The sequence below is a fragment of the Neovison vison genome, chromosome 4, assembly GCF_020171115.1.
Source record: "Neovison vison isolate M4711 chromosome 4, ASM_NN_V1, whole genome shotgun sequence".
NCBI classification, from domain to species: domain Eukaryota; kingdom Metazoa; phylum Chordata; class Mammalia; order Carnivora; family Mustelidae; genus Neogale; species Neogale vison.
This window is the reverse complement of record NC_058094.1, coordinates 215,727,832-215,755,694: the sequence shown is the minus strand read 5'-3', so window position 1 is coordinate 215,755,694 and position 27,863 is coordinate 215,727,832. Positions and strand designations below refer to the sequence as shown.

Sequence of the window (27,863 nt, the reverse complement as noted above, 5' to 3'; positions counted from 1 at the left end):
TTTTATTTATTTATTTGACAGAAATCACAAGTAGGCAGAGAGGCAGGCAGAAAGAGAGGAGGAAGCAGTCTCCCCGCTGAGCAGAGTGTGATGCAGGGTTTGATCCCAGGACCCTGGGATCATGACCTGAGCCAAAGGCAGAGGCTTTAACCCACTGAGCCACGCAGGCGCCCCCTAATGTTATTTTTAATAAGCAGATACTTTTAATTTTTCTTTTATGGTATCACTTTTTATATCTTGTCTGAGAAAATTCTATCCTATCTTCAGGTCATGAAGATATTCTTTGTTTTCTTCTGTAAGTTTTACATATAAGCTTTCAGGTTTAAATCTGTGATCCATCTTGAATTAATCTTCGCACGTAATATGAGACAACAGTAGACTCCTATTCTTTTTCCACCTGGGTATCAAGCTATTCCAGCATAATTCATTGAAAAGACTCTCCTTTATGGAATTGCTTTGGTTTCAGTTTCCTATTTTTGTTCCTTCTTCAAGATTGTTTTCCTGTTCTAGATTCTTTACACTTACATTTCCAATTAGATTTTAGAATTAGCATGTCAACTTTTATCTGAAAAACCCTGCTGGGGAAAAGCAAAACAAAAACAAAAAAGCCCTGGGACTGTGATCAGTGTTGCATTGACTCAATAGGTTAATTTGCATGCATGATTTATTGGTTAACCTGGGATTTGGAGATTTGCAGATTTAGGATTTACTCCCTTTGTGACCTACTCCTGTCCAACCTTTCCTCCTAACTTTCCTACCGTCCCTTCTGCCTTCCCTGAAATCATCTGACATCTCAATCAAGTAAGGAAGTTGTGGTTTTCAGCAGCCCCAACTTTGTGCAGATTGGGAGTTCCCTTAGGTAAGAGTTTGTAAATTTGCACATTTTATCCATGGCCTTTTAATGGTTATCTCTGCTCCAGTTTTTGCCTGACCTTGGTCACTTTTCAGTACTTTTGAGTAATATTTTCTTTAATTGTCTGGATTTTGTCATTGTTATTTGTGCAACAGTTACGCCCAGCATGCCCCAGAAGACAGCCCGGCAGCTGCCATGGAGCAGTCCTCGGGCCTCCCCTCTTACCTCCACTCATCTACTTGTCTGGTGTCCCTGGAGCGAGCTTTCAAAAACGCAAACGTGAGGGCTGCCTGCCTGGTTTAGTCGGCATATGATGCTTGTTCTTGGAGTTCTGAGTTCGAATTCTGTGTTAGTGTAGACATTACTTAAAAATAAAATATTTTTAAAAAAGCAAACATGAGCCAACCAGTCCCTAAATTACTGCCCATCAATGGCTCCACGTCGCTTTCATTGTTCCTCATTGTTTTTCCATCTTCTTTTTCTAGATTCCGTGTATTTATCCATGTGCTTTCGGACTTTCTTGCACCATTTGACATTCCCTATACACACCCGTCCCTTAAAAATCTCCCCTTTGCACGCATTATGGTCCTTGCCTTGAATGCCGCTACCTTCTTCGCAGCCTGGCTAACTACTAAGATCCTTTAAAACTCAGCTCAAAGTATCAACCTTTAAGAAAAACGTCCCCAAACTGGGATGCTTATGCTTTCTTATATTCCCATTGTTCTTGTTACATTTTAGTATCACAAAGCTTGTCAATTTGTATATAATTGCTCAACCCCTTATTTGTCATCTCAACTATCAAGGCTGTGAGGTCCTTGAGAATAGGGTCTTACGTTTGATTACCCATTACCTTGCATTCATGAGAAGGAAAGACCGGAGGATGGATGGGTTATGTAGTTCAATTATGGTTGCATTGTAAATTGCAGGTATTTGACCATCCCAAAATATATATTTTCTCCCAGCTCTCTTCCTCATAGGTCTGGATGTTTAAATGCCAATATGAAATTAACAAGATAAAGTTTAGAACCGCAGAAATACCTCAATTATCTATCTATCTATATCTCCAGAGCAAAATTATGTATAAAAATATATACAGTTGATTGCATGTTTATAAGTGTGTATGTGGGTTTGTACTCTTTGTTTTAGCTTTAATTATAAAAACATTAAATATAAATAATAATACTTTATAATACTGTGGCTTATATATTATATATTAATATATTTTATATTATGCATGTTATTATATTCTATACTTTACAACTTTGTATTTATAAATATATATATTTAAAAAGAATAAAGGATATTTATGAGTAGAAAGGAATGACAAAATAAAGAGCCAGCGATTCAACACATTTCACCTGTTGAGATATGATTTAAAGTGCGGTGGACACAAAGAGAAAGGCTGATAATGACTTCAGAAATAAAGCAGCCTCTTGAAGCTTTCATCTTCATGGTCGGCCCACGAGACAGGGGAGCACTGACAGAAGCTTAACCATAGCTGACGCTCTTGTGAGACACAGGGAGCCCCAAATCTTTGCACATTTGCTTGTATTCATCCACCTTTATTCTTTTCTTTTTTCTTTTCTTGTCTTTTCTCTTTTCTTCTCTTTTCCCTTTTCCTTTCTTTCCTCTTTTTCCACCCACCCCCACCCACCCTTCCTTCCTTTCTCTCTCTCTCTCTCTTTCTCGTTCTTTTTCTTCTCCCCTCCCTCCTCTCCCCTCTCCTCTTTTTTCCTTTTATTTCTCCTTTCCTTCCTTCTTTCTTTTATATAATCATGTAGGCATTACTTACTTTTAAATGGATTCTTTCTTGGTAGAATCCCAGTTTAAAACACTGCTTTCATGTAAGTCATTTTTGGTGGGCAGTGACTTTTCCACTTGAATTTTTTTCTTACGATGCCACAGTCTTCCATACCACCATCTTGTGCATCAACTAAGTTAGAAAGTTCTCCTAGTGTTTCAAAGGGCTTTCCTTGTAATTAATGATGATCTCATCATTCCCCCTATTCTCTTGCATTTTTTCCCCTTCTTCTGCTCTAACATTAATCTGTGAAATTTACCTTTCTGTGTTTGTTCTGCTTTTCCCTCAGTCCTCCCCACAGTACGCATGGACCTTCCTTTGATCACACTTTACAACAGTGACATACCACTTCATCCATTAGGTTCACCTGCACTGATCATAAATGGTTGATTCCGTGTTTGTAAGCGTGTATAGAGGTGTACGCTCTTTTTAAAAAACCTTATAGTTACAAAAACAACAAATGTATTATTCATATAGAATAGACAATAGAGAGTAAAAATAGAAAGTTTCTCCTTTAAATACACCTGCCCCAAATAGGCCCCTTCTCCCACCCCCAGGGGTAACTGCATTGTTTTATTGTGTGTCTGTCCATATTTTTTCCCAAGCATCTATGAATGCACACATGCACTGATATATAGCAAGATAATGATGAAAATATTTGCCCATGGGTGGTATGGGAATATAAATAAATATATTTAATTCAGCACTTAAAAATACATCCTCTTCTATTCTCTGAGTAAACTAACGATATATGACTGCTAAGAGTTATAAGTTAGAGGGCAAATCATTTATTAAATCATTATGATAATTTCCAAAGCATTTCTTGATTTCTAGTTGGCATGGTGCAGCTGTCTGCAGCTGAGTGATAATGCTATATGAACCATGATTTGAAATAGGGAAATACGTGGGGCACCTGGGTGGCTCAGTGGGTTAAGCCTCTGCCTTTGGCTCAGATCATGATCTCAGGATCCTGGGATTGAGCCCTGCATTGGGCTCTCTGCTCAGCGGGGAGTCTGCCCCCCCCCAACCACTGCCTGCCTTTCTGCCTACCTATGATCTCTGTCTGTCAAATAAATAAATAAAATCATTAAAAAAAAAGAAAAGAAATAGGGAAATACGTGAATCTGTTCCACATTTTACTCCTTTCATTGATAAGCATCAGGTTATGGAGCCCAGGGTTTTGTATCCAGAAGGTGACTGGCCCTGCACCTGAATGTGTGGATGTGGGAGCCTGGTGTCCTAGCCCCCAGTCCAGTGCCTTACTAGAGGCTGCTTGCTCACTGTCTCATCACTGCCGGTCTCTGGGCCCTGACCCTGTCACCTGTTTCTGTGGTCACCACTGGGGTGATCCTTGAGTGATCTGTAAACTCAGTAAGCATAGACTTTGTTTCCAAATTAATATGGAAGTATTTAAATAATTAACAACTGGTATATATAATCTTATATATCAACCTTGTATTAAATTCTGTGTGTGTGTGTGTGTGTGTGTGTGTTTACCCAAGCACTTAACGCATGCACAGACCCCAAATCAGGGGCACAGCAAGCTAAGCAGAGTGTAGAAACTCAGGGAGAAGAGGGAAGACTGCAGGTCCAGACAAGTGTCAGGATTCACCTGCCTGGACTGAGCATCTGTTTATCAAACTCCGGGGAACAGTTCTTGAGTGTTATTGATGTTCCCCATTGTCTTTCCAAGGATACTTTGCATTTTGCATTTTTTTTCCTGAGGATTAAAGATCACAAGCCTCTTTGTGGGATTTTCAACTGGTTTTCCTTCCTTATGTAGGAAGAACTAATCCCCAGTGAAGCATACGTTTTCAGAAATCATGGGGTTAAAAAAAAAGAAGAAAGAAAGAAAGAAAGGAAGAGAGAAGTGAGTCAGAGAACTTCTGCCTGTGTGTCTGAGTCAGCTTAGCGTGTTTAAAAAAAAAAGAAAAAGCAAAAAAAAAGAAGCAAAGCTGTGTGCAGAGACCTGCTTGGAAACACTGCTGGATGGAAAGACTTGAGCATTGCTTAAGTCTGATGGAGTTTTGATGTCTTTTCAGAAATGGTTAGCAGTTACTTATCCTGCTCCATGACGTCACAGAAATCTTGACTCCAACGGGCCTTCTCCTTTTCTTAGTAAGCCCATCCCACTTCCTTATCCTAGAGGATCTGAGCACCAGGGGGTCCGGGACAGAAGAGGAGGGAGGGAAGGAGGGAGGCCGGTGGAGCTGCTGTCCTATATGGGAGGCCAGTTTTCCTCACAAATCAGGTGGTTTTTTGTTTTTGTTTTGTTTTTTTTGGAGGAGATACCATTTGGTAAAGGTGACCCGTGAGTCCTCGGTTACTACCAGCAACTCCGACATGTGGGACCGCTGGAAAGAAAAACACCCCTGGATGAGGGGAAGGTTGAGTTCAATTTTATGTTTCTCTTGGGTGTGGAGGGGGAGGGTAATGGTAAGTGTACCTGTAGCAGACGCATGAACACGCAGCAGAAGAGGGGATGTGATTTGATTATATTCATGCACAGAATGTGAGCACAGAAAGGTGAGCACTTTAATATTATTTATGGTAGGGGAAGAAATCCTTCAGAGCTGACCATTTGGTGTAGTGGAAATTGCACCAAAGCTCCTCGTTTCACTCTGTTGCCAACATGTAACTTTCTGAAATAACTCTCCCTTTGACTGATCTTTTCCAAAGCTTGATTAAAAAAAAAAAAAAACAACAAAAAAAACTGGAGCTGAAACTCATTCTCCTTTTTAATGGTGGCAGTGTTTTCACTGTGCTTTTCAGGTTAACTCAATTACGACCATCATTTCTTTTTGATTCAATATGGAATCTGTTGGAGAGTTTACATACAGCCCACACACAGACCACTATGAAATGCTTTGTGTGCTTCACTACATTGTTTCTGTAATAAAGTAGAATTTGGCTTGTTTGAAATAGCAATTACTTTCCCCTGAAATCTTAGTGATGTGTCCGCTGAGTGTGCTGTGTCAGGCCCTGGGTCTGCTCATGAACTTGTCTTGAAGGGGTCGATGAGTGTGTGTTCTCACCTCTCCAAGTTAGGGATATCTGGAGGCACCAGCCCAGGGCACGGATGCACCAGACTTAATCACACAGGTTGTCTCATTAAGTGCTAGGTAAAGCAAAGTTCACTTTTTTCGAACTAAAATTGCAGTGGAATGTCCATGATCCTCTCACCAGAATCTAGTAGAATTTTAAAAATTGACCCCAGTGAGTCACCCATTCGGAAATATTAGAAGGCCCTCAGGTAAGACAGGAAGTTGACGTGACTGAAAAAAGTCTGGCCAAGTTTCGTGGAGGCAGACTTAGTTTGTAAACCCCAGAAGTGTTATTGTATATAATGTCTGTGCACTTAGAGATGTGATTTTCCTCGCCTTCTAGACATCTTTGTCATGATAGAAGGAACATGGATTTAGTGTCCAACGGTCTTGGATTTGAGTCACTGCGTCATTTCCTAGACTCGAGAAGCCTCAGTGTCCTCATCTAGAAAATGAAAATAATGCCTACCAGTTAGTATTGGAGTGAAGGTTAATTCAGATTAGTTCTATAAAATCTCAGCTCATACTAAGCATTTGGAGAACATCAGTTTCACCATTTTTCTTGTTCCTTGGTTGTTATTGTTTGTCTGTCTTCCTGAGCCTTGGGTTTCTTCTCCAATTTAGGTAGAAGGTGATTTTCCTAAGGTATCGAAATCTGGATTCTGCTAACAGAATTTTTTTGAACTGATCTCTTTTGCCTTTTCTCAGCAATTAGCCACCCATTCAGTCCCGCTCTCTGATCAATATCTAGTTTCCAAGTTTCTGTGTGTCCCATTGGATCTACTGAGGCTCCATGATGGGGGGAGGTGGGCCCTCAGGGTCACCATTTCAGGGTGCCAGCATTTCCTGGGGGTCAGGTCACCTTCTCAGGCTGACTCCATAAAGCAGTAATCTGTTTCTCTGGCAAATAGCCTAATAGCATCTTTGCCAGCTAATCATATTTATTCACTCTGATCAGCGTAAGGATTTTCCCAAATTGTCATGTCTTTGCAGAGGGATTCCTACCATTATGTGCTATAAATGAGGCTTCATTTTATGCTCCTACTTTTGTTCTTACTAATGTCAGAGAAACCCCATTATAAATAATTCCAAGGGATTTTGCAGATTATTTTACTGGTTCAAAATATGAGGACCATTCTGCAGACCGCGGAGCTGCTGCGGTAGACAGTTTGCAGGTATAAACGGGGGTGCAGTGCCATTCCCCTGTGGGTTCCATCATGTACAGAATGGCACCTGCTGAGAGAAAGTACAAAGGGGAGCGGATCTGTGCTTCGGCGTCCTCGCCATCCTGCAGCATGAACTCTGAGCACTTTATCCCATTATGACACTGACTCACCCTTCCTCTCCACCCCCATTGTCTGCTTCTGATGTGCTCTGTCCCCACTAATTCTAGGCTTGCACTGACTTCTGCCTTCTGCACCCTGAGGGGGAAAAAGCTGGTCTCCGCTAATAAAAGTATGAAAACAGAAATGCTACCACATTCAATGTGAACAATATATGTTTGTTAAATGCGTGAATACAGCAACTTGGAACCACTGCTGGCAGTGTTTCCAAATATTTTTTGGCCTATTTAAGTAAAGAGACATGAATAATTTGAAACTGGCATCCTTGTTTTCTTTTTCTTTTCTTTTCTTTTCTTCTTTTTGCATTAACAATTGCTGTGATGAAATCTTAAGACAAATTCTCACAGTTAGGAGTGGTTGCCTCTGGGCAGGAGGACCAGCAGCGGCAGGTCTTAGGATTTAGGCTTAAAGCCATATTGTTCATTAACTGCTGAACAATCTGATGGATCGAATTAAATGTGTTAGAAGCCATACTGTATGCTTTCTTGATCAGATGTATGCATGACATTTCTTTTTCTTTTTCTTTCTTTCTTTCTCCCTTCCCTTCCCTTCCTCCCTCCCTCTCTCCCTTCCTTCCTTCCTTCCTTTCTTTCTTTTGTTTGCTACCTCCCTTAAGTAGGCTCAGTTCAGTTAAAGTAAAATCTGTTGAGCGCCTTGTGCCAGACATTGTGCTTGTCATCAAGCCTAAGGACGAATAAAGGCTAAGTTCTCGCTGGTGAGTTCACGGTCTAGTTGGAGAGACAGACCTGAGGCATATTTAAATAGCATGATTCTGGCTTACAGAGACGTAACCATGAAGTTAAGGATCTTCCTCCCCAGACATTTCATTCATAGTTGAAAATTTTCTATTTTTATGATGAGTATATCTCACCAGTGTTTTAATGATCATCTTTTCATTTTTGATGGGAAAAGAGTAGATGAGATTTTTCTCTTCATTTTCCCAACATGGAGGGTCCCAGAATGAAGGAGAGAGGCATGAAACCAGTCACAAGTCTTATTTTGCTACATTGTCTTGGGGCACACGTGCACAACAACTTAGAGAGTAGAGAGGCTTTAAATCACAATCCGAACAAGACTGTGTCAGTACCAAGATATTCTTTATTTCCCAAAGCCCACAGCTGCCCCTTCCTGTGTCCACACCCAGAGGTTTCCACTGCTTTTCAGTGATTTTGGAGCACCCAGGAACAATGGCTTCTTGTTGTTAGAAGGTCTTTCCAGCTTGAGTTGGAGGCAAGCTGAGCAGCTATCTTGGGGGCTAGGTACTTCGGGTTTTCCTGATAAAGCTTCCAAACCCATCAAGGGTCTGTTAGACACATTTAATTCGATCCATCAGATTGTTTAGCAGTTAATGAACAAAGAGCAAAGCCCGTCACTCACGTAGCATCAGAGTGTACCAAGTCACTTTTGATTTTTGGAATATCACTGGAAGATATCATTAAAATGTCACTCATATACAAACATGTTTTGTGTTGTCTGTCTCTTCCTCTGTCTTGTTGGAGGGAAATTGACTTACGTTTGTACAAAAAAAGGCTCTTTGGCTTACTTAATTTTATGGGTTTGTGGGTTCCAGTAAGCTAAAAATAGCTGCAACTTGTATAATGCACCAGAACCCAACTTTATCACAGATTTCAGGAAGAGTTTGATTTGTGCAAAAAGAAATGCTTTGATTTCATTAATTCCAAAGCTAGAACAGAAACTCAGATTGGGAATAAAAAGCAGAATTGTATCAAAACGGAAGTTAATGATCACATGCCTTCAGCCTCTCATGATTTCATTCACGACTTGCCTACTGTCACAGGTGCTGTAGGCGACTGTCCGTGTCTTTTCAGTTAACTCCAAGATTCTATGGTAATATTACATTTTTAAATAAATAAATAAACTTTAAAAACTCCGGAAATATTTTATCAAAATCCATCTGGGTATAATTTATCACTTAAAAAAAAAACACCAATATTTTATTGTTGTTAACCCGTGACTAGTACTACTTTCTTCTTCCCTACTGAACCATTCTTTAGCTCACTTCAAATCCATTTCTTTGGCTGAGATCATTTTGGCTCCAAAATTTCCGGTACGTCTGGGGTCAAAATCTTTTTACAGAACTTTGCCCTCGACTGCCACAGCTGGCTTCTTACCTCAGCCCAAGTTTATTCACCCCGATTAACGAGCACTGGCTTCTTCTGTCCTGGGTCTCGATGTCACCCCTGAAAATGGCAGAAGCAGAAAGTGTGATTATTATCATGTAGTCGGGCCCCATAATCAGAATAAATCATCCCTCCCCAGAACTGCTGCCTTTTCTCAGAATTTCCTGACCCATTTCCCATTTTTTTTAGAAGACAACAAAATTGTCTTTCTTGCCCTCCTGACTTCTTCAGAAATCTCTTCTATTAACTGGTATTTTCATCTGCAGGCCCCTCTTCACTGTTACAATGTGCCTCTGGGAGAGAAGACAGGGAGCCCAACATTGTATCTTATAAAGGGAATACTTTTTCTGCAAGAGTTAGTTTCTCTGATGAAACCACCCTATGGACCATTTAAAATAGAAAAACTCAAAAGACAGGAGAGCACAATTTAACAGCCATTCAATCATGCTGCGGCCATTCTCTTGTCCCTTGATGGGAAGGAGGCCCCCAGGGCAGGTCTGCTTTGGCAGGTGGAAGGCCAGAACACAGGGCGGGTCCTGAGGAGGGAGGGAAAAGTCAGGGCACCCCGGCCCACTAAGGCACAGCAGGATTTCTGCCTGGGGCCTGCACACCAGGTCTGGACCCTCCCTTTCCCTTGGAAACGTGCCCTTTGCTTACTTTCTGTTTGAAGCAGCTGGAAAGATATTTTTTGCTCTGAGTCAGTGCTTAGCTTTTGAAGAAGCTGCTTCATGAGACTCCTGTATTGTCACCCCTCTGCTTCCAACCCAGCGCCATAAGTTTACTTAAATATGCGTGTGTTTTTTTAAATGGCTGGGAAAATAAACTATTCATATTAACATGGCTCTCCCGCTCTCCACCATTGAGCTCTGCTCTCCCTGGCAGCAACTGCCACTTCTCACTATTCCTTCTGGTATTTACCTCTGCATTTCTGCATCTGTGTTTGTCACTGTTCCCTTATCTGCCTGCCGGGTGTAGATGCTCTACACCACCTTCCTCCTCTGAATGATCTGGTTTTAGACTAACATCCCAGTGTGTCATCTGATATACTTCCTCTTCCTCTCTCTTTGTCCAATACGTGCATCAAAGTTTTGGATTAAATTAGTGATTGTACTATTTGTACTGTGATGTTATATAACATTTTAAATAGTAGTTAACAGTTATTGGGGACTTTCTAGGTGCAAGGCACAGTTTAAGAGCTTTCGATACCTTAGTATTATACTTATAATATATACTTATAATATATACTTAGTATTATAACAACAGTTATAACAACTTACAATTATAGCAATAACCTGTGAACTTACTATCGTTCTCCATTTTGCAGATGTGGGCATTGAGAAGTGGGTTAAATAACTTTTTCTGAAGTCAGACAGGTAGTAGATGATGGAGGCAGGCTTCAAATCAAAATAGCTATGGCTCTAGAATCTGCTTTTAACCGCCACACTCTGTAAATTTCCAGGTTTTTACCAAGACTAATCATAGAGGAGCCATATTCACATTATCACTTTTTAAAAACCTTCGTTTCATTTATTATCATTTCATCTACATTTCATCTAAATTTTTCCCTATGGCTGCCTTTGTTTTCTTTTGGAACTCCCAGTTAGCTGGAAGTTGTGTGTCCTGAATTAAACCTCTGAATTTCTGATCTTTACTACTTCATTTTCTTTTGGCCAACATTCTGGAAGATTGCCTCAACTGTATCGTTTTTTTTTTAGTCTTCTGTTGACTTTTCATTTGCTGATGTCTCTTTTTGGCATGTCCCTTTATTTTTATTTTCCTTTTTCCTGACTTCGTATTTTTGTCCTGTCCTCTGTATGGGTGGTTTTCCTCCAGTGTCGGGAGATCTGTGGCCATTAGTTCACGCAGACAAGTGAGACTTTAAGGAGCTGAAAGTGTACATTCTGAGGGTGGCCTGGGCTTTTCAGCCAGTGCACCTAATTGCCAAGTGACCCAGGTCTCAAATCTGTTCCATTGGAGGATCCCCAGTTATCATCTGGGAGCTTTTCCCATGGGAGGTCAGATTCTCCAGAATAGAGTCTTCCAGACTTGTTCCTGGGAACACGTGGCTGCTGCAGCAGTTGTGGGAGCCAAGTTTGGGGAAGGGAACAGAAAAAACTCATAATCTGCATTGACTTTCACTCATTTTTCCCTTTCCAGGCTCACATTTACCACTGCACACTCCCTGCCACCATGTAAGCCCTCCCCACTTGTGTCCCTAGTTCCTGAGGACTGCCTTTTCAATTTTTTTTTTTTAAGACTACTTATTTATTTGACAGAAGAGATCACAAGTAGGCAGAGAGGCAGGCAGAGAGAGAGGAAGGGAAGCAGGTTCCCAGCTGAGCAGAGAACCCGAAGTGGGGCTCGATCCCAGGACCCAGGAAGGCAGAGGCTTTAACCCAATAAACCACCCAGGCACCCCTGCCTTTTCAATTTCTTACAAAGAAAATCCCTCCTTTCCTGGAACCCTCCTACACTGTTGGTGGGAATGCAAGCTGGTGCAACCACTCTGGAAAACAGCATGGAGGTTCCTCAAAATGTTGAAAAAAGAACTACCCTATGACCCAGCAATTGCGCTACTGGATCACTACAAACATAGTGATCCGAAGGGGCACGTGCACCCGAATGTTTATAGCAGCAATGTCCACAATAGCCAAACTATGGAAAGAACCTAGATGTCCATCAACAGATGAATGGATAAAGAAGATGTGGTATATATACACAGTGGAATACTATGCAGCCATCAAAAGAAATGAAATCTTGCCATTTGCGACGATGTGGATGGAATTAGAGTGTATCATGCTTAATGAAATAAGTCAGGCGGAGAAAGACAACTATCACATGATCTCCCTGATATGAGGAAGTGGAGATGCAACAGGGGTTAAGGGAGTAGGAGAAGAATAAATGAAACAAGATGGGATTGGGAGGGAGAAAAACCATAAGTGACTCTTAATCTCACAAAACAAACTGAGGGTTGCTGGGGGGTGGGGGATTAGGAGAAGGGGGGTGGGGTTATGGACACTGGGGAGAGTATGTGCTATGGTGAGTGCTGTGAAGTGTGTAAACCTGGTGATTCACAGACCTGTACCCCGGGGGATAAAAATATATTACGTGTTTATAAAATAAAAAATTTTAAAAAAAATTTAAAAAGAAAAGAAAAGAAAATCCCTCCTTTCCTGCTCTGCTGAGGAAGGCCTGGTCACATGCCACGTAGGGAGCCTGAGGGGTTCAGGAAGCTTCTCTGCACCTTGTAGGGAGTTCGTGGTATTGCTTCCAATTCTGCAGTCCCTCAAAGATCTGCAGTAGTAACTGGCTTGTCTTTCTTTGACTTTGCTCTTGGAGAGTTTTAGCTTTCTTTGTTCTAATAGGTAAGTGATGCCTTGGTTTATTCAGTTTCCATCTTCTGGAAGACTGTTGAATGTCTTTCCTACTGTTATCACCTTTCTTTTTATTTTTGTCCTTGTGGAGTTTTCCTTTTTAAATTCATTTTACTTTTCCTTGGGAAGGGAGCAGAGATGAATACCACGTTAATATGCCATGCTTAATGAAAGCCTGATTACATCATGATTGAAAAAAAAAAGTGATTTTGGAATTTGTTTTATTTTCCTGTTAGTTTGGAGAACCCCACGGTCATTATTTCAGAACAATGGGGTGGGTTCACTTTTCTTCCTTTGTTAGGTCTGTAATCAAAGGAGCGAGACTGATACAAAGAGAAGGTCAAGCAAAGCTTTATTTCGCACCAAGTATCAAGAATCAAACCGACCGTTCTGGGCTGCCTCTTACAAAGAGGGAGATCCCTCCCTGCCTTACAGACTAACTTTTATAGAGCAAAGGCCATGTGGTTGGGTCTGGCCACACACGGGTGGCCAATGAGATTGCAACACACAGAAAAAGCTGCACAGTCATGCTAGGTCCCACACAGGTGGCCAGTTGAATTACAGTTCACCCCATAGTAGCTATTTGAACTAGCCTGTCACCTTGGTCAGAATTGGCACCCAAAAGGCGCCCAAAAGGCGGGGCCCACACTCCTTGGTAGCTAGGGAGACAGTATGCGTGCCCCACTGATTGGATGTCTCCACCTGGCCCGACATCCCTGCATTCAGCTGTTACCTCCACCTGACCTGATCCACCCTTGTATTTGGGCTCTGTTGTCAGGGACTGGTCGACCATATTTTACTGGCTTCCCAGACTTGCTTTTAAGTAAGTTCCCTTGGCAGGGGCGGGGGGGGGCTGGGGTTTTGGGGGGCAGGGTCAGTTTAAGTTTTACTGCATAAACAACAAAATGGCAGTTCAACCGAGGTGGAGCCGCTCTGGCTAAATAGGCCCTTACACCTTCCTGGTTGAGTTTTCTTGATGTATATCTTTCTTTCTTTTCTCCCAGGATTCTAAGTCCTGTATGATCTCTTAGCCCTTTTCTCTAAAGATCTTCATCTGTAAAAGAAACGGACCCAGGAACTACATCCAACATTCAGGGAAACTTGAGCAACAGGCCTCTCTTGGCCTTCTCCTCTCAAGGATGAACTCCGAAAACCTTTCTGTATCATACCGAGGTATAAGTATCAGCTATCGGCTTAATGTATAAGTGTACCTTCGTTTGGAAACATGGATAAGGCCTTGAGGATAAAGCTCCCAATAAAGAATTTTTCTCCTCTTAGCTGGTTGGAAGGCCGGACTGCTTTGGGGCTTCAGGGCCTTCTTGGGAAAGAAGTGAATTGTTCAATGGCGTGATTCAGCCCCGTCATTTCTAGGAAGATGCCCATGTTCATTTTTCATGGCAGAGAGCTGGGGTGGGATGGCTGTAAACGTCCATGAGGAAGCATTTTCTGCAGGAATGCTCCTTGGGAGACTAACAGCACACAGAGGAGGGATGTCATCAGTAAAATGATCTTGAGGTTCCTAGTTCCGGGGCTCGCCCTGAGCAGTCACTTGCCAGCAGGTTGGAAGAAGACACTAGCAGCGTGTTTCTCAAACTTGCAGCAGACATCCAGTTCGAAAGAATGGCCGATGTAATCGATAACAAAAATAGATCTCAAAATGATCTGTATACGCTGGAATGCTGGGTTAAAAATAACGAGATGACATTTCAAAGAGATAAATGTAAAATCTTATTTGGAAGTTAAAAAAAATAACATCAATGATAATGATGGGAGGAAAAAAAAAATCTCCTGGCTGTAGTTCTGGTAGAGCAAAGACATTTAGGTTTTGTTTGACTAAAAGCTCCATATAAGCTGCTAAATCAGATGAGGCAACTGAGAAGCTGCATTAATGGAACCGCCCGGTATTGATTGAGGATGAAACCCCTCCTTCGGTGGTTAGCCGGCACCTGGAGACTTGTGCTTGCTGGTGTACCTTTGATTAGAAGAGCAAATACGAATTTGTTAGAAAGGAGCAATTAGCAAAGAGAGGCTCTGGCCTCTGCGTGTCTTGGGAGAAACCGTTGGGACTGGGTATATGCAGATGGATAAGAAAACTGTCTACTTCTTACCAGCTGTAAAACTCTAGGCAAGTTGCTGCCTGTGCCTCAGTTGCCTTGTGTGTGCAGTGGGGAAGGGAGAGCATTTCCGTGTAGGGCGAGTTGAGGGGGTAGGGCATGGTAGAAAGGTCTGAATGAGATCGTAGAGGTAGGATGAGATGAGACTGTGAACATCTTTGTGATGCAGGATAAGGGATTTCACATTGATCTTGTGCTGTATGTAAATTGTAAGGTCGACCGGTGTGTTATCTTCCAAACCAGCACATTTGAGGTAAAGGGGACTTCTTGAGTTTCAAATACAGGAGCTGTAAAATAACACTGTCACCTGTCTGTCAAGGGCACCCCAGGCCAACGGGGAGGAAAGGCCATCCTGGTCATGGGTTCTCGTGGTAGGGGGAAAACTGCCTTTGGGGACGTAAATGACCTGCCTTTGGAGGCGTTTAAGCGGAGCTTGGAGGAACAGGTGCTATGGCCCAGCACTTCTGCTGTAGTGGAAATGAACCAAAGGAACTTCAAGATCCTCTCTAACTCCTACTCTAAGTGATGCTCGGTTGGGGGTGCAGGAAACAAGTTCAACTGAAAAAACCATCCTGGCCCTCTCCTGGTTTTTAAAAAATGTATATATTTGGCAAAAAGAGGGCAGACCGTTCCTTCTGAATTACGAAACCGAAGTGTCCCGAGTCTGTTTATCTGGAGCGACGATTCTGGTGTGCTTCGGGAAGCTTCTTAAAAACGCTGATTCCCGGGGCTGGAGTCAGAATGGGGCTGGGTCCTGTTAGCAAACATTCCTCTGTTCCAGAGTGACACCGTTCACATCTGGGATGAGCAGCGAAACATACCTATTAAGGATTCACTGGCTCTGTGATAGGATTTGATCAAAGTCAGCCCAGGAGCTATCACTTGGCACCTTTACAGGCTTAAAATAAATGTTATGATGATGTGCAAACACTGAACAAATGCCAAAGCAGTCAGATACCCCGTTACTCTGGTTCTCAGACCCAGGCGACTCTGTCCTCACCGGTTAGAGGTAGGACAGCATGCTCGGATCCTTGTTAGGGAAGACTGACAACTGCTCCATGAAAGGTGGAGGGCTCCCTGGGCCGAGGAGCAGACAGGGGCTCACAGTTCACACACAGGAGCACCTGCTCTTGGGTAGGTAAGTGCCCCTGTGTCGCCTTGAGAGGAAGGTAACCATCAAAGCAGGTCAGTGAGGAATGCTTTTCTCCTGACGCCTTCTCTCCCATTGAGCGTTTAAGTCACAACTGTGCCCCAGAACCAGCGGGCCTTGTAAAAGGCAGGGTGTTCTCCCAGTCCAGGAGACCTCAAGGGATCCTCTCTTAGTTTTCATTTTCACTTGCAAAGGTGATTTTTCTCGAGAAGGAAGTGGTTTCCCCTTGAGAATGGGTGACGATGGACCTGAGCATTCTGTGCTTTCTAGTTTTTCAAACAGAAGGATTTTTTATCTTGAAGCCTAGAAAGGAGTGTGAAGGGAAATTAGAGAAAAAGGTCAAATTTGCTGAAGAAAAAATAATTCCCCATGAAAGGCAAATCTTATTTCAGAAAGCTTTAAAAAAAAAAAAAAAGTGTGTTTTCTTCCCCCTGAAACCTAAATATACTTCAACAACCATAGACACGTAGAAAGGCTTAAGAGCTAAGGGTCCACCCTAGGTAATGGCTGACAAGCTGATTTCTGTGAGGACTCACCTTCCTTCCTGTGTCTCATACTTGAGCTGATCCAGCCTGACGTGAGCTCATCAAGAAGTAGGGTCGTTGAAGCTCTGGGTACCCGAGTAGGAGCAAATATACATTTTAGCTTTTTTGTGTGTGTCTAGAAACTGAAATAGACTTGAAAGCGAAGAAAGCTTTGAACATTTCCATCACAGACATTTCTTAGGATGCCTTCAGGTACGGGTGGATCAGGGTTTTGGGAATGAAAGCTGAGGTGATTGCCCCGGATAAAATAAGAACTGGGTACAGCAGGATTTGCCTGCTGGCCCAGGAACTATATGCAGTTCACCAGCTCTGTAGAGATGTGGTTTCTGGCTGTATCTGAGAGCTCTCAGCAAGGTCTCATCCTGGTTGTCTCCTTCCGCCATTGCTAAATTCTACTCTAGGTAGTCTATGTTGCTCGCGTTTTGTTTGTTTGTTGTTGTTTTTGCTTTATTTTCTACAGAGCATTCCAGTGACACAAGGGGCTGACCTTCCTCTTAGGCATTCATCTTGAACTTCACATCAAATGTATAAGGAAAGTAAGATCTGTGGATAAGCAGTTTTCGGCAGTTCCTCTGGGGAAGTCGTGCATCGCTGTGCTGATTATTTTAATTCTTCCTGCCATTTGATTCCTGACGTGATTCTTGACCCTTTCACATCAGGAATTACATGCCAAAAATTACTCCTATGACGTGAAGGAAAGCCTAGTGGCAGCTGAGGAAGCACACACCATTTCCAAGAGCCTTTTCGGACATCTTAAAGCTGTCTGGAAAGATAGCATTATTGTTCTACTTATCTTGAAACTGAAGATACTGAGTCTCAGGGGCTAATTGTCTTGTCCATGGGTGCAGCCACTAGGTGATGAAGCTTCTTTTCTTATTTTTGGTCTTTCTGACTCTAAAATATGTGTATTGTACAGTCATACCATTCTGCTTAGGAAAATCAATGGATGATTGATTTGCCTAAGTCTACAAAGGATGTTACAGAAGGTTAGGATAGACCTCTAACTTTCCAGTAACCGTAGAGGAAAACTAGTCCTAATCCCATTTTTTCAGATTCTCTCTGCAAACACAGGCCTGAGCTACATGATTCAAGCCTTTTGGCCCGGATGGATTACATTCTAGGGAATATAGAGAAGGTACTGAATTACTACTTAGAATCTTTGGAGAATCATGGATAATAAGATGGGACAGGAAGTGGAAAACTGAGATAGGCAGACATTTTCTAGGCTTTCAGAAATGAGCGGCCAGTGAAAGATCCCCCCGGGGCTCCAAGCACCCCGGAATGGACCCCTTCTCAGGAGGAGACCCCCGGACCCAAAAACCAAGCCGAGTCCACTGATCAGATGCAAACAGCACGAGGTTTATTGAGTTGACACAGGTACCTGCGGGCGATCAAGTCTTAGGAAGACTCGCGCGCCAGCCCTTTGTTCAGGGCCTTTTTATGGGGTTTGGGGAAGCAAAAGCATACGTACAGAAGCAGAAACATAGTTACAAGGTTCTTATTGGCTGGTTTGAATGTAAGGCATACTCGGTGTTTGTAGATTGGCTTTGAAGGACCCCGGCGCGGGAAGAGAAAGGTGGGGAGGGGGAGTGAGGAGGGGGAGTTGGACCTTATTACTCAGCAGAGAAACATCCTGCCTACGTGACTAGGCCCACGTACCTAGGCGACCCCCCTTGCCTATGTGACTATGCGCATAAAGTATCCTGTTGAAACAGGAGACCAGTATCACCCCCTAAAAGCCAAGTGGTTACAGAAAGGCAAGGGAGTGGTTAAACAATTAACTGGGGGAGGGGTCTAACAGGGGAAGGGCGAGTGATTACAGAAAAGCCAAGAAGCAGTTAGTTAATCAATGGCTGGGGGGGGGTGTCTATATGCGGAGTCTTTCACCAGGAGGTGAGAGGGTCTGACATCATTTCCAGAAGGCATTCTTGAACAGGTTATGAAACAAGACAATTCGTAAGGACGTGGACAGGAAAGGAGTGAGCCTAAATGCAGATACTGGTTCACAGAGAACTTCTTCTCCAGGTCGCATGACTTCTTTTTAAGAAATGTAAAGTTGCAAACCCTAAATAGAGATAAGTATAACAGATGTGGTGTAGGGAGCTCGGTGAAGACATTGGGCGGGATCCGTATCAGGCTGCTTCACACCCCAAAGTTCCCAGACAAGATGGAGAAGTATGAGCTGCGTAAAACTCAGATACCTCACCCCCATCTGAGTGACTTCTCCAGGGTCCTTCTATACAGGGCTTCACACATAGATTCCGTGCACTGGGTCCCTATTTGAGTCTTTATAATCATAATGTAGGCGAGGATAAAGAGTACATGTTACCAAAATGTTAGGTGATCTGAAGTTGCAGTGAATATTTTGGGTGAGTGGATAAAGGTTTCAAACAGATATAAATAGTGGAGACAGTGGAGCTAAATCCTTCTGAGATCATTCCTTGTCGCTTAGTCATCAATGTTATGTTCCCTGGTTGCCAAGAGTTGGACTAGGTTCTGGGGTTAGGAGGTGCACAGCAATGGAAGGGAGAACAAGGCACAGATAGGATCCCGTGACAGTGCTTTGGTGGAGGTGGACTCAGGATGCTGGAAAATGCAGTGAACCCCAAGAAACCAGGGGAGCTCCTCAACCAAGCAAGTCCTCCTGGAGAAGCTGATATCGGAGCAGTTTTGAAGAATGAGAAGTTTAGGCTGTGGAATGCATGTGGGGGTGCATCGTGTGTCCCGCATTTGGGGAGCAGCATGTGTGATGGTGTAGTCACCAGGAGCGATGGGGGGTGGGTATGAGACAACGTGCAAAGCCAGTTTGCAAAGTTTGTCAAGGGCAGGGATCCAGAACAGAGGGATGCACAACCTAGTGTCCTCACCTCGTGGTTGGATCATAGAAGGCCACTGCTGCAGTTTTCAGGGCTTCCTACAAGGGGGACCCTGCTCTGGTCGTTCTACACTTGTTGCCTCATGCAGCCATCACAATAACCTGTTAAGGTCGCTACTGTCATTACCCCAGTGGTATAGAGGGACCCTGAGGCAATAGGAAGGTCACATATCTTGGCTAAAATCACACAGTGGACAAATGCTAGCCCCCAGATTTGAACATAAATAAAGGGGCTCCAGAGTCTTATCTGTTAACCCCCATATCCACTTGTCAAGGTGTACAACAGCTAGGAGGCTGACTAGCATCCGGAAAGTTCCTCAAGACCTGGGCTCTGACTTGGTGCTGGGAGGGTGGGGGGTGGGGACGGTGATGCATAACAAGGAAGTAGAGTTGAGGGAAGGAAGATAAGTGGGCCTCACCTAGAGGGTAATGGGGCCAAAGGGAAATTTGTTCTAAGATGGGAAATGCCGTTTACATGCTGCAGGGCAAGAGTAAGGAGGAAGAAATTGGTTTATGGTTCAGGTGCTTAAGCAATTTTGGTTGAATTAGATCCCTAAGTGTTCTCACCACACACAAGAACAAACAACAAAACAAAACAAAAGAAGAAGAAAAAAAGAAGGAAGGAAGAAGTTAAGAAAAGAAAATGGTTGACTATGTGAAGTGATGGATGTGTTAATTAGCTTGATTGTGGTGATTGCTTCACGATGTATACGAATATCTACACATCAAGTTTTATATCTTTTTTTTTTAAGATTTTATTTATTTATTTGACAGAGATCACAAGTAGGCAGAGAAGTAGACAGAGAGGGGGAAGCAGGCTCCCCACCTAGCAGAAAGCCCAATGCAGGGCTCCATCCCAGGACCCTGGGACCGTGACCTGAGCCGAAGGCAGAGGCTTTAACCCACTGAGCCACCTAGGCGCCCCATGCATATCTTAAATATATACAATTTTTGTTTCTCTGTAATGCTGCGGGACAAGAGACCCTAAGGAAGCAGGAGGTCAGAGAATCCAGAGCAGCCTGAAGGGCATTGCTCTGGACTGTAGGAAGGAATATCATCCTTCTGAATCAGGGGAAGGTGGGATGTCCTGGGAGGAGGTGAAAGGGATGGTCTTCATGGAGTAGGATGCACGGTCTTGTTCTGAGTGAGGGGAGCTCCCTGCGTGGAGTTGGCATTATTGGACGCTGGTAGGCCCAGCATGTCTAGATGTCAGCCTCCTTTTGCCAACCAGAATATTTCTCCCTGGACTTATCCCTTCTTGTCCCTTTTCCTCCCCTTTTCCCTCCATTTTTAGCACTTGTGTAGACTCTTCATTTCTACTCATTGGTTGTTTCTGACACGAGTGTCACTATTCCATTTAGGAATATCACAGAAGATATTCTGCTAAGATCGGGTAGACTGGAGGGGTGGGAAGGGAAAAGTGATTACTGCATTTTCCTTTTATCCCCCCGGGAAAGGAAAGACCTGGGCATGGGGAGGTTGGGAAGCGATGAAGGACAGGGAGGTGGGGGGTAACCAGGAGGTGAGTTGGAGTGAACTCAGCTTGTTTAACAAGCAAAGCAGATAAAGATGAGAGTAACCATGGCAACAGGCTTAGGCTGAGGCACTCAGGATTTGGGGAAGAGGGAGGGAGGTGGAGGGGAGCTGGAAGTTGTTGGCTGGGTATAAGCCTAAAGTTTTGGAAAAGCCATTTCTTCCCTCAGGGCCCTTGGCTGTTCCAGAAATCACCCTAGTCACCAAGAGTTACTGGAAGGGAAAAAGGAGGTCGATTCTCAGGAAAGATCAGCGGGTGGGATGGGTCCAGCTGATTCAAAGAAAGGGACTATCCCCCAAGGACTAAGCAGGGCTCCTGCTGGGAGGTACAGAAGGATTAGGGAGCGTCGGTGCCTCAGTCTACCCCCATGTCTCCCAGGCACAGGTGCACTATGCCCCGCATTTCCCGAGTCAGGCTGTGGTAGCGAAGGTGACACAAACCAACGTGACCTTTTCTTTTAGCTTCTCAGGACATCACATTTCCAGTTTGAAACAAACGAGGCATAAGCCCGTCAAGACTCTTTCCTGAGGCTGCTCAGGGCTGTGTGCGGGGCATGTGTGTGCACGTGTGTGTGTGTTTTGGTGAGTTTGTATTTTTTTAAAAAAGATTTTATTTATTTGTTTGACAGAGATCACAAGTAGGCAAAGGCAGGCGGGAGAGTGGCGGGGGAGAACACAAGTTCTCTCTGCTCCCGGCTGAGCAGAGAGCCCAATAGGGGACCCGACCCCAGGACCCTGAGATCATGACCTGAGCTGAAGGCAGAGGCTTTAACCCACTGAGCCATCCAGGCACCCCGAGTTCATATTATTTTTACACACAATGTGGCTTGACTTTTAGGTGTACAACACAGTGGCTCAACAGCTCCCTAAATCATGCTGTGCTCACCCCGAGTGTAGCCGCCAAGTCTGTCCGCAGACAACACTAGCACAACACCGTCGACTCTGCTCCTCGCGCTGTAGCTTTTACTCCCGCGAGTTCCTGTTACTGCAGCCTCTTCAGCCAGCCCAGGCCTGCCATTATCCAAGAACTTCTTAGAAGTCTTGGATCCTTACTCTGCGGCTACCGCTTCTACAGCTGCTTGGGAATCTCTATCCGTATAGAACGTGGATGCTTTAAAATATGTGACTGCAGGTCCTTTCTGGGTAAGCTCAAAGCCCTGGAACAGGAAATGGAAGACAGTGCCGTGATCCCACACAAATGATGCTTTTAGCTGGAGTATCTCCTCCTGACACCCCAGGGAGTTCCCACCCACATAGTACCAGTTGCCCGGTGGGGGGCAGAGAGACAGGTCAGACTTTCTCTTAGGCTCTTTTAAAATGATTTGCAAACATGGCCTTGGAAGTCCACAGTCCACTCCTTTCCTCCCTTCCTAACTAAGTTTCTCCCTCCAGCAAATAAAAGCTGGACTCACTGTGAAATGGGCCACGGGCTCACGTGCCGAGGGAACCGCAGGGGGACTGGAGCCCACGCCTCCCCCGGGGGTTCTTAGAACTATCTCGGGGCTGTAGTGTGAGGTGCCACGGTTGTCATTTCCAACACTGTGCAGTTTTGACTGGGAAGGAGGAGATAGTGTCGGTGCATATCCATTTCTAAGTCTCTCTCCCTCCAAAGAAGCATGGACAGCCCAAGGCTTTGGAAAAAGAAGGTTCCTTTGCACAAAGAGAGTTAAAATGAGACAGAGGACTTGAGATCTTTGTTCCAAGCGATCATAAATAGCTGTGAGAAGAGAAAACAGAGAGAGGCCCGATTTCCCCAGGGTGCAGAGATCTTTCTCAAAACGGGAAAGAGTATGCACACTTTTCCAGTTTGGCCATAAGCCTAAAGCTACCCCCCCCCTTTTTAAAAAACCATCTTCTGCGGGCAGATAGAGTCATCGTGCTCTTCTTGGCTACATTGTAACTCATAAACGTGTAGGTTTGCTCAGCAGCCTTGTGAAGAGTTCCCAGCACCCTGGGGAATGGATTCTACACTGAGATTTCATTGGTTCAGAGGGATTTCTGGAACAAGTGACTTCAGTCTGGCCTCACGTTGTCAGTACCAGCCCAGGGAATCAGAGCCACACACAGTGGGAGGTAACTGGCTAAGTTCTCCCTGTGGAGGCAAAACAAAGGAAGGCACGGTTATAAAATGATACGAGGTGATCCGTTTTGGGTGGGAACCGGGTTAGGGATTCAGGAGGACTTTGGGGGGGGGGATGGAGAGACGGTTCTGTGATAAGAGCCTGAAGCTCATTGATTCCCTCACACCGTCACCCCTTGCAAATAAATCATCTCATGGTGTAGACACCCACGCACACACAAACTCACACTCCCGTCTGCGCACATAATGCATTTATAAATGCCTTAAACCCAGATGCGAACAAGAAACTCAGTGTTGCCCATTTCATTTATGAATTCATTCATTCACCTCACAAGCACGTCCTGAACATTTTCTGTGGGTGGCTCCTGCTCTAGACTGAGAGAAAGAACACAGAGAAATGGGAGGCTTTGATTCTGCCCTGAGGAGTTCATAGTTAGTAGGTAGGAAAGAGCCAGCAACACGCGGCTGTATCACAGGATGGTGGATGCTGTAATCGATGGTGGTCGTCCCGGCTAGAGGAGAGCAGCAGCAGCTCGATAGGGTGAGAAAGAGGGGGATTAAGGGAGGCCCATCAGACTGCTCTTGATGCCGTAACAAACTACTACACACGGGGGCATTCAACAGCAGCAGTTTGTTCTCTCACAGTTCTGGAGGTTGGAAAACCCATGATGAAGGTTCCAGTGGTGTTTGGTTTCTGATAAGAGCTGTCTTCCTGGCTTGCAGACAGCCACCTCCCTGCTGTGGCCTCACATGGCCCTTTCTCAAAGCCTGCGTGTTGGAGGGAGGGACGGAAGGAGACAGGACTCCTTTATGTCTCCTCAAGAGGACACTAATCCTTTGGGATCACGGCCCTCCCCTGATGACCTCATTTAACCTTAATTCCTTCCTTAAAGACCCTTCCTCCAAATACAGGCACCCTGGGGTGTTAGTACTTCAAACTGAGAATTTAGCAGGGTGGGGGAATGGGACACAAACTTTCAGTCCAAAACATAAGGCTTCACAGAGCAGATGACAAGAAATACATTTTACAAAGTTGCCCGGGTGAAGGAACACGGGGACGCTGAGGGACGAGAACAAGAAGCCTGGGAAGGAGACACAGTAGGATCCCGAGGACTGCCTCCTGTCCCGAAGCCAAAGGAGGACTTGGTCACCAGTGTTGGTGGCTGCAGATGGGACCGAGAATGTCAGCAGAATCTGGTCCTTGGGACAGAACTGGTGGCTTTGGGGAGAGGTTTCCCTTAGGTGGAGGGGGGAGCCTGAGGACCTCGGATGCAGAAGTGAATCCAGTGTTGAATGAAGCAGAAGAGAGTGTAGGTACCCAGGAAAAGGGAGTCTGAAATGTCAAACACAGCTTTCTTGCCTTTGCCTTGGGGATCCTGAGCTATGTTGATTGATAAAATTTAGAGAAGAAACAAATGGAAAGTGGAAATGTTGAAAAAACAAATTATTTATGTGGAAACGTTCAAAATATATGGAACCCAAATGGTTGAGAGAGACAGAAAGTACGTAGACCAATCTGGGCCAATGGAGCTGAACACTGAAGGGGTCCTAGGTCTTAGGGAAGGTAAAGAAGAGAGGGCAGAGAGGAAAGATGTTGAGGAGTTAGCATTATAAACACGGTATTAATCACCTCTTAAATCTACTCAAGGTAGTCTCTCAGGCAAGTTCATTTTAAAATTGGAATTCAAATTATTTAAAGAAAAAAAAAACCCTCCACAAGTCGAAATACTTAGTCTTTTAGATCCTAGAGATGGATGAAGTTAAATAGCTCTTTTAAGAACAGCACTGCGTGGAAAATAACTAGGTTTACCCAGCTAAGTTTAGCATATAAAGCTCTTTACTGAATGGCTTCTTTGTCAACCTCAGGCTGGAGGAGTTCAATTCCTTTTTATTTGGTGAATTCCTTAATTGGATTTTGTTTGCTGATCTTACTTTCTCACATTGTAAGATTTTAATAAATCATTATAATCATTCCCTTACATCTTGCAAAAATAACCTTTCTGACGGTTCCAGAATGATTTCCTCCCCCCGCTCTGTTTGCATCATGGGATTATTAGTGTAGCTTACAAATGAATCAGAAAAGGCTGTGCAGCCAAGGGTATATTTCCGTCATCTCCTAGGTGCGAAATGGGGGCATGATAACCTGGAGCCCCTGAGGTCGGATTTGGCTGGGAGGACACAGCAGGTCTCGGCACATTATCTCCTGTCTGGATTATTGATGAGATGCTCTGCTTGGAAACAGGGGAGAGAGCTCCTATCTGCTTGGTTATTACGGTCCCTGCAGGAGACAGGTTTATTGGTGATATATGTGCACTAGTGATTCTACTGTGTTTTCAGCTCTGATCCCTCCCTCTTGCTTATGGTTGATGACTGGGTAAAGGAAGAACTTCTCATCTTGTCTAACTGATGTCCTTGGGGAATGTCTGGTTTGAAGTCTACCTTTCCTAAGACCTTGCCATGCAAGGAGGCATTCAGGGGTGTTCTCAGTCACCCATTTAGGAACTGGACCAGCGACCCAAGGCTCTTCCTTCAAGTGTCCAGTGTTTTCCAATTTGTTGCTTTGTTTGTGAACCCCAAAAGTTAGAGTGTGTATAGTCAATTTCAGTGATTCTGAAATGTAGTGATTCCTTTACAGAGACAGAAGTCAGTTGTCTTTCTTCTTCTTCCTTTTTAAAAAAAATTTAAGTTTTTCAGTGTTCCAAGAGCCCAGTTGTGTCTTTCTACTATAGCTGTCCACCTTTTTCCTCCCCCATTGTTCTTCAGGATATCCTCCGTGTGGGCACAGGAGAGGGGCACCTTCCCTAGGCTTGAACAAATTTCACTGCCTCCTTCTTGTTGGTGGAGTTTTGGGGAAGCTGGGGTTACTTTGGGAAGTAGGATTTTCCAGACTAGACTTGTTTATTTGGCAACTCAGTGCTCTCAAAGATTTAAAAACATTCAGTTGATTTGTTTCCAGGTTGGTTGTTCCATATGTGAGTAATCAAGCCAAGGATCTCAATCTTTACATAGAAGTAATTTTTTAGCCTGTAAAGTTTTGTACACTTGCCTTTGTTTTCTGTCCCTCTTCTCAGTGTCTCTTTCAAATTAAAGGCCACCATCTTGAGGCCATTAAAAACAAAAACAGGGTTGGTTGGGAAGGCAACACCCTTCATCCAGTCTTTGCCTGGGACTGGCTCGCTTGTTGGGGAGCTCATAGAAGGAGGTGTTGAGAAAGGCCTTGCGTCCTCATAATTTCTCCCATTTACATTTCAATTTTGAATGGATTTTTGCTACTTGTAACAAATGGCCACTTGAGGCTGGAGGCCCTATTTTATTTTTTCCTCTTTGTATCTGCAGTGTCTAACACATACCTCACTTAGCGTCCACCCAAGTGCCCATTATCTATGTGTTCGCTTGTGCGGAGGTATCTGTATAAAAGCTTAAAACCAGAAATCCCTTGGAGAGCAGGATACAGAAATAAAATGCCTAAAACACACAAAAGAAAGAAAACAGATAATATGGGAGGAAGAAGGCAAACGTTTTAAAAACATGTGTTGTTTGAGTTTTGTGGCTGCATCTGTCAAGCAAGCCCACAAGTTCCCGCACGTGTGGTATTTTTAATTTTGCTCCCAAACGGGGAGAGGCGCGTCTTCTCAGCCCTCTGCCGCTCAGGGAAGCTGCGGCTGCCGGGGAGAAGCCGGCTCTCCCCAGGACCCCGGGGAAGCTGCTGTTTCTGCTTCTGCCATGCTCTGCTCACAAGTTGGCAAATGCTGGTCATGTCGTGGGTCTATTTATAGTAGGCACACGTCTAACCACCTTGTTCTTTTCTTAGCATCAGCTTGACGTGCTATCAATTATGCATGAGGTGAATGACAACACCGGGGAAGTTATTTGAGGCAGGTGCCCTGAGGTGAGAGAGAGGGGGCGGGGTTACCCGGGGACAGCACCCCCTCCACGGAAAGGGTGAAACCGACCTGCCTTGCGGCTTCCAAGCCAGTGAATGGGTCCAGACAGCTGGGGGGTGGGGCGGGGATCCCGAGCCGAGGCCCGGCTGACTCCCACTCTGCCCTTCTTACCCTGTCCGCTTACATTTGAGAAGCCCATTTGAAAAACACCAGGAGCAGGAGGCGACCCGGTGACCTCCTTCCTTCCAGAGGAGGTCTTTTTGTTACACTCTCCACCAGTGCCCGGAGGGGTGATCCTGGGGGGAAGGGGTCGGGGGTAGGGGGGTAGTGCTGGACACCCTCCCTTCACCTGGAGCATTTCTGGTGAGAGGCAGCCGCCCTGGGACAGAGACAGGAGTACTTGGCCGCCTGTTCTCCTCAAGGGCACCGCGAGAGGACTGGCCCCCGGGGGGCCCCAGGGCCCCCACCTCCCTCACATACCCCCACTTTGTGCTCTCCGGTGGATTCTAGGCTAGGTTTTGTTTGTTTTTGTTCTTGTTCTTACTGCTGCTGCTGTTTTGTTTTTCCTCTCTGACAATTTGGATTCCATTTTTGGAAATAATTCTTCCTCCTCCAGCTTTTTTTCTTTCTTTTTTTTTTTTTTTTTTTTTTTTTTTGGTTAAATATCGTAACAGAAACACTGATTGCCCTGTTTCAATGGGACTGGCCGCCCTGGTGTCGTCCTCTTCCTCATCGCCCATCCATTTGGGGCAGTGCTCTGGGCACAGGTGGAATTTGCTCCCAGAGCTGTTCAGAGGATGCTGACGTCATTGCTTCAGTTCCAGGAATTGAGTTGCTCTGGGCGGTGCTGGGAGGGGGACTTCTCTTTAACCCCTCCCTGTCAGCCTTCCAGTCCCTGCCCTCTGCCCACCTTGGACTTTGCATCTGAATGGGAGGAAGGCGGAGTTACAGTCAGAGAGGGTAGAAAGCGAATTTGGGCATTCTATCAGCCTTGATTTCCGGTATAAACTGGCTCAGGCTTTACACCCTGTTCCTCTCTAACTTTTAGTAATTTCCTTCTTCCAGCTTCCCTTCCATTTCCTTTGACCTTGAGGAATTAAACTGCCCCATGGGTGTGCACTTGTGG

At 44.5% G+C, this 27,863-nt stretch overlaps 1 protein-coding gene across 3 annotated transcripts in view; it reads left to right on the top strand.

Annotated features, from left to right (window-relative positions):
- DGKI (diacylglycerol kinase iota) overlaps positions 1–27,863 on the top strand; it is a 438,228-nt gene that overhangs the window by 61,362 nt on the left and 349,003 nt on the right. The window lies entirely within an intron of this gene.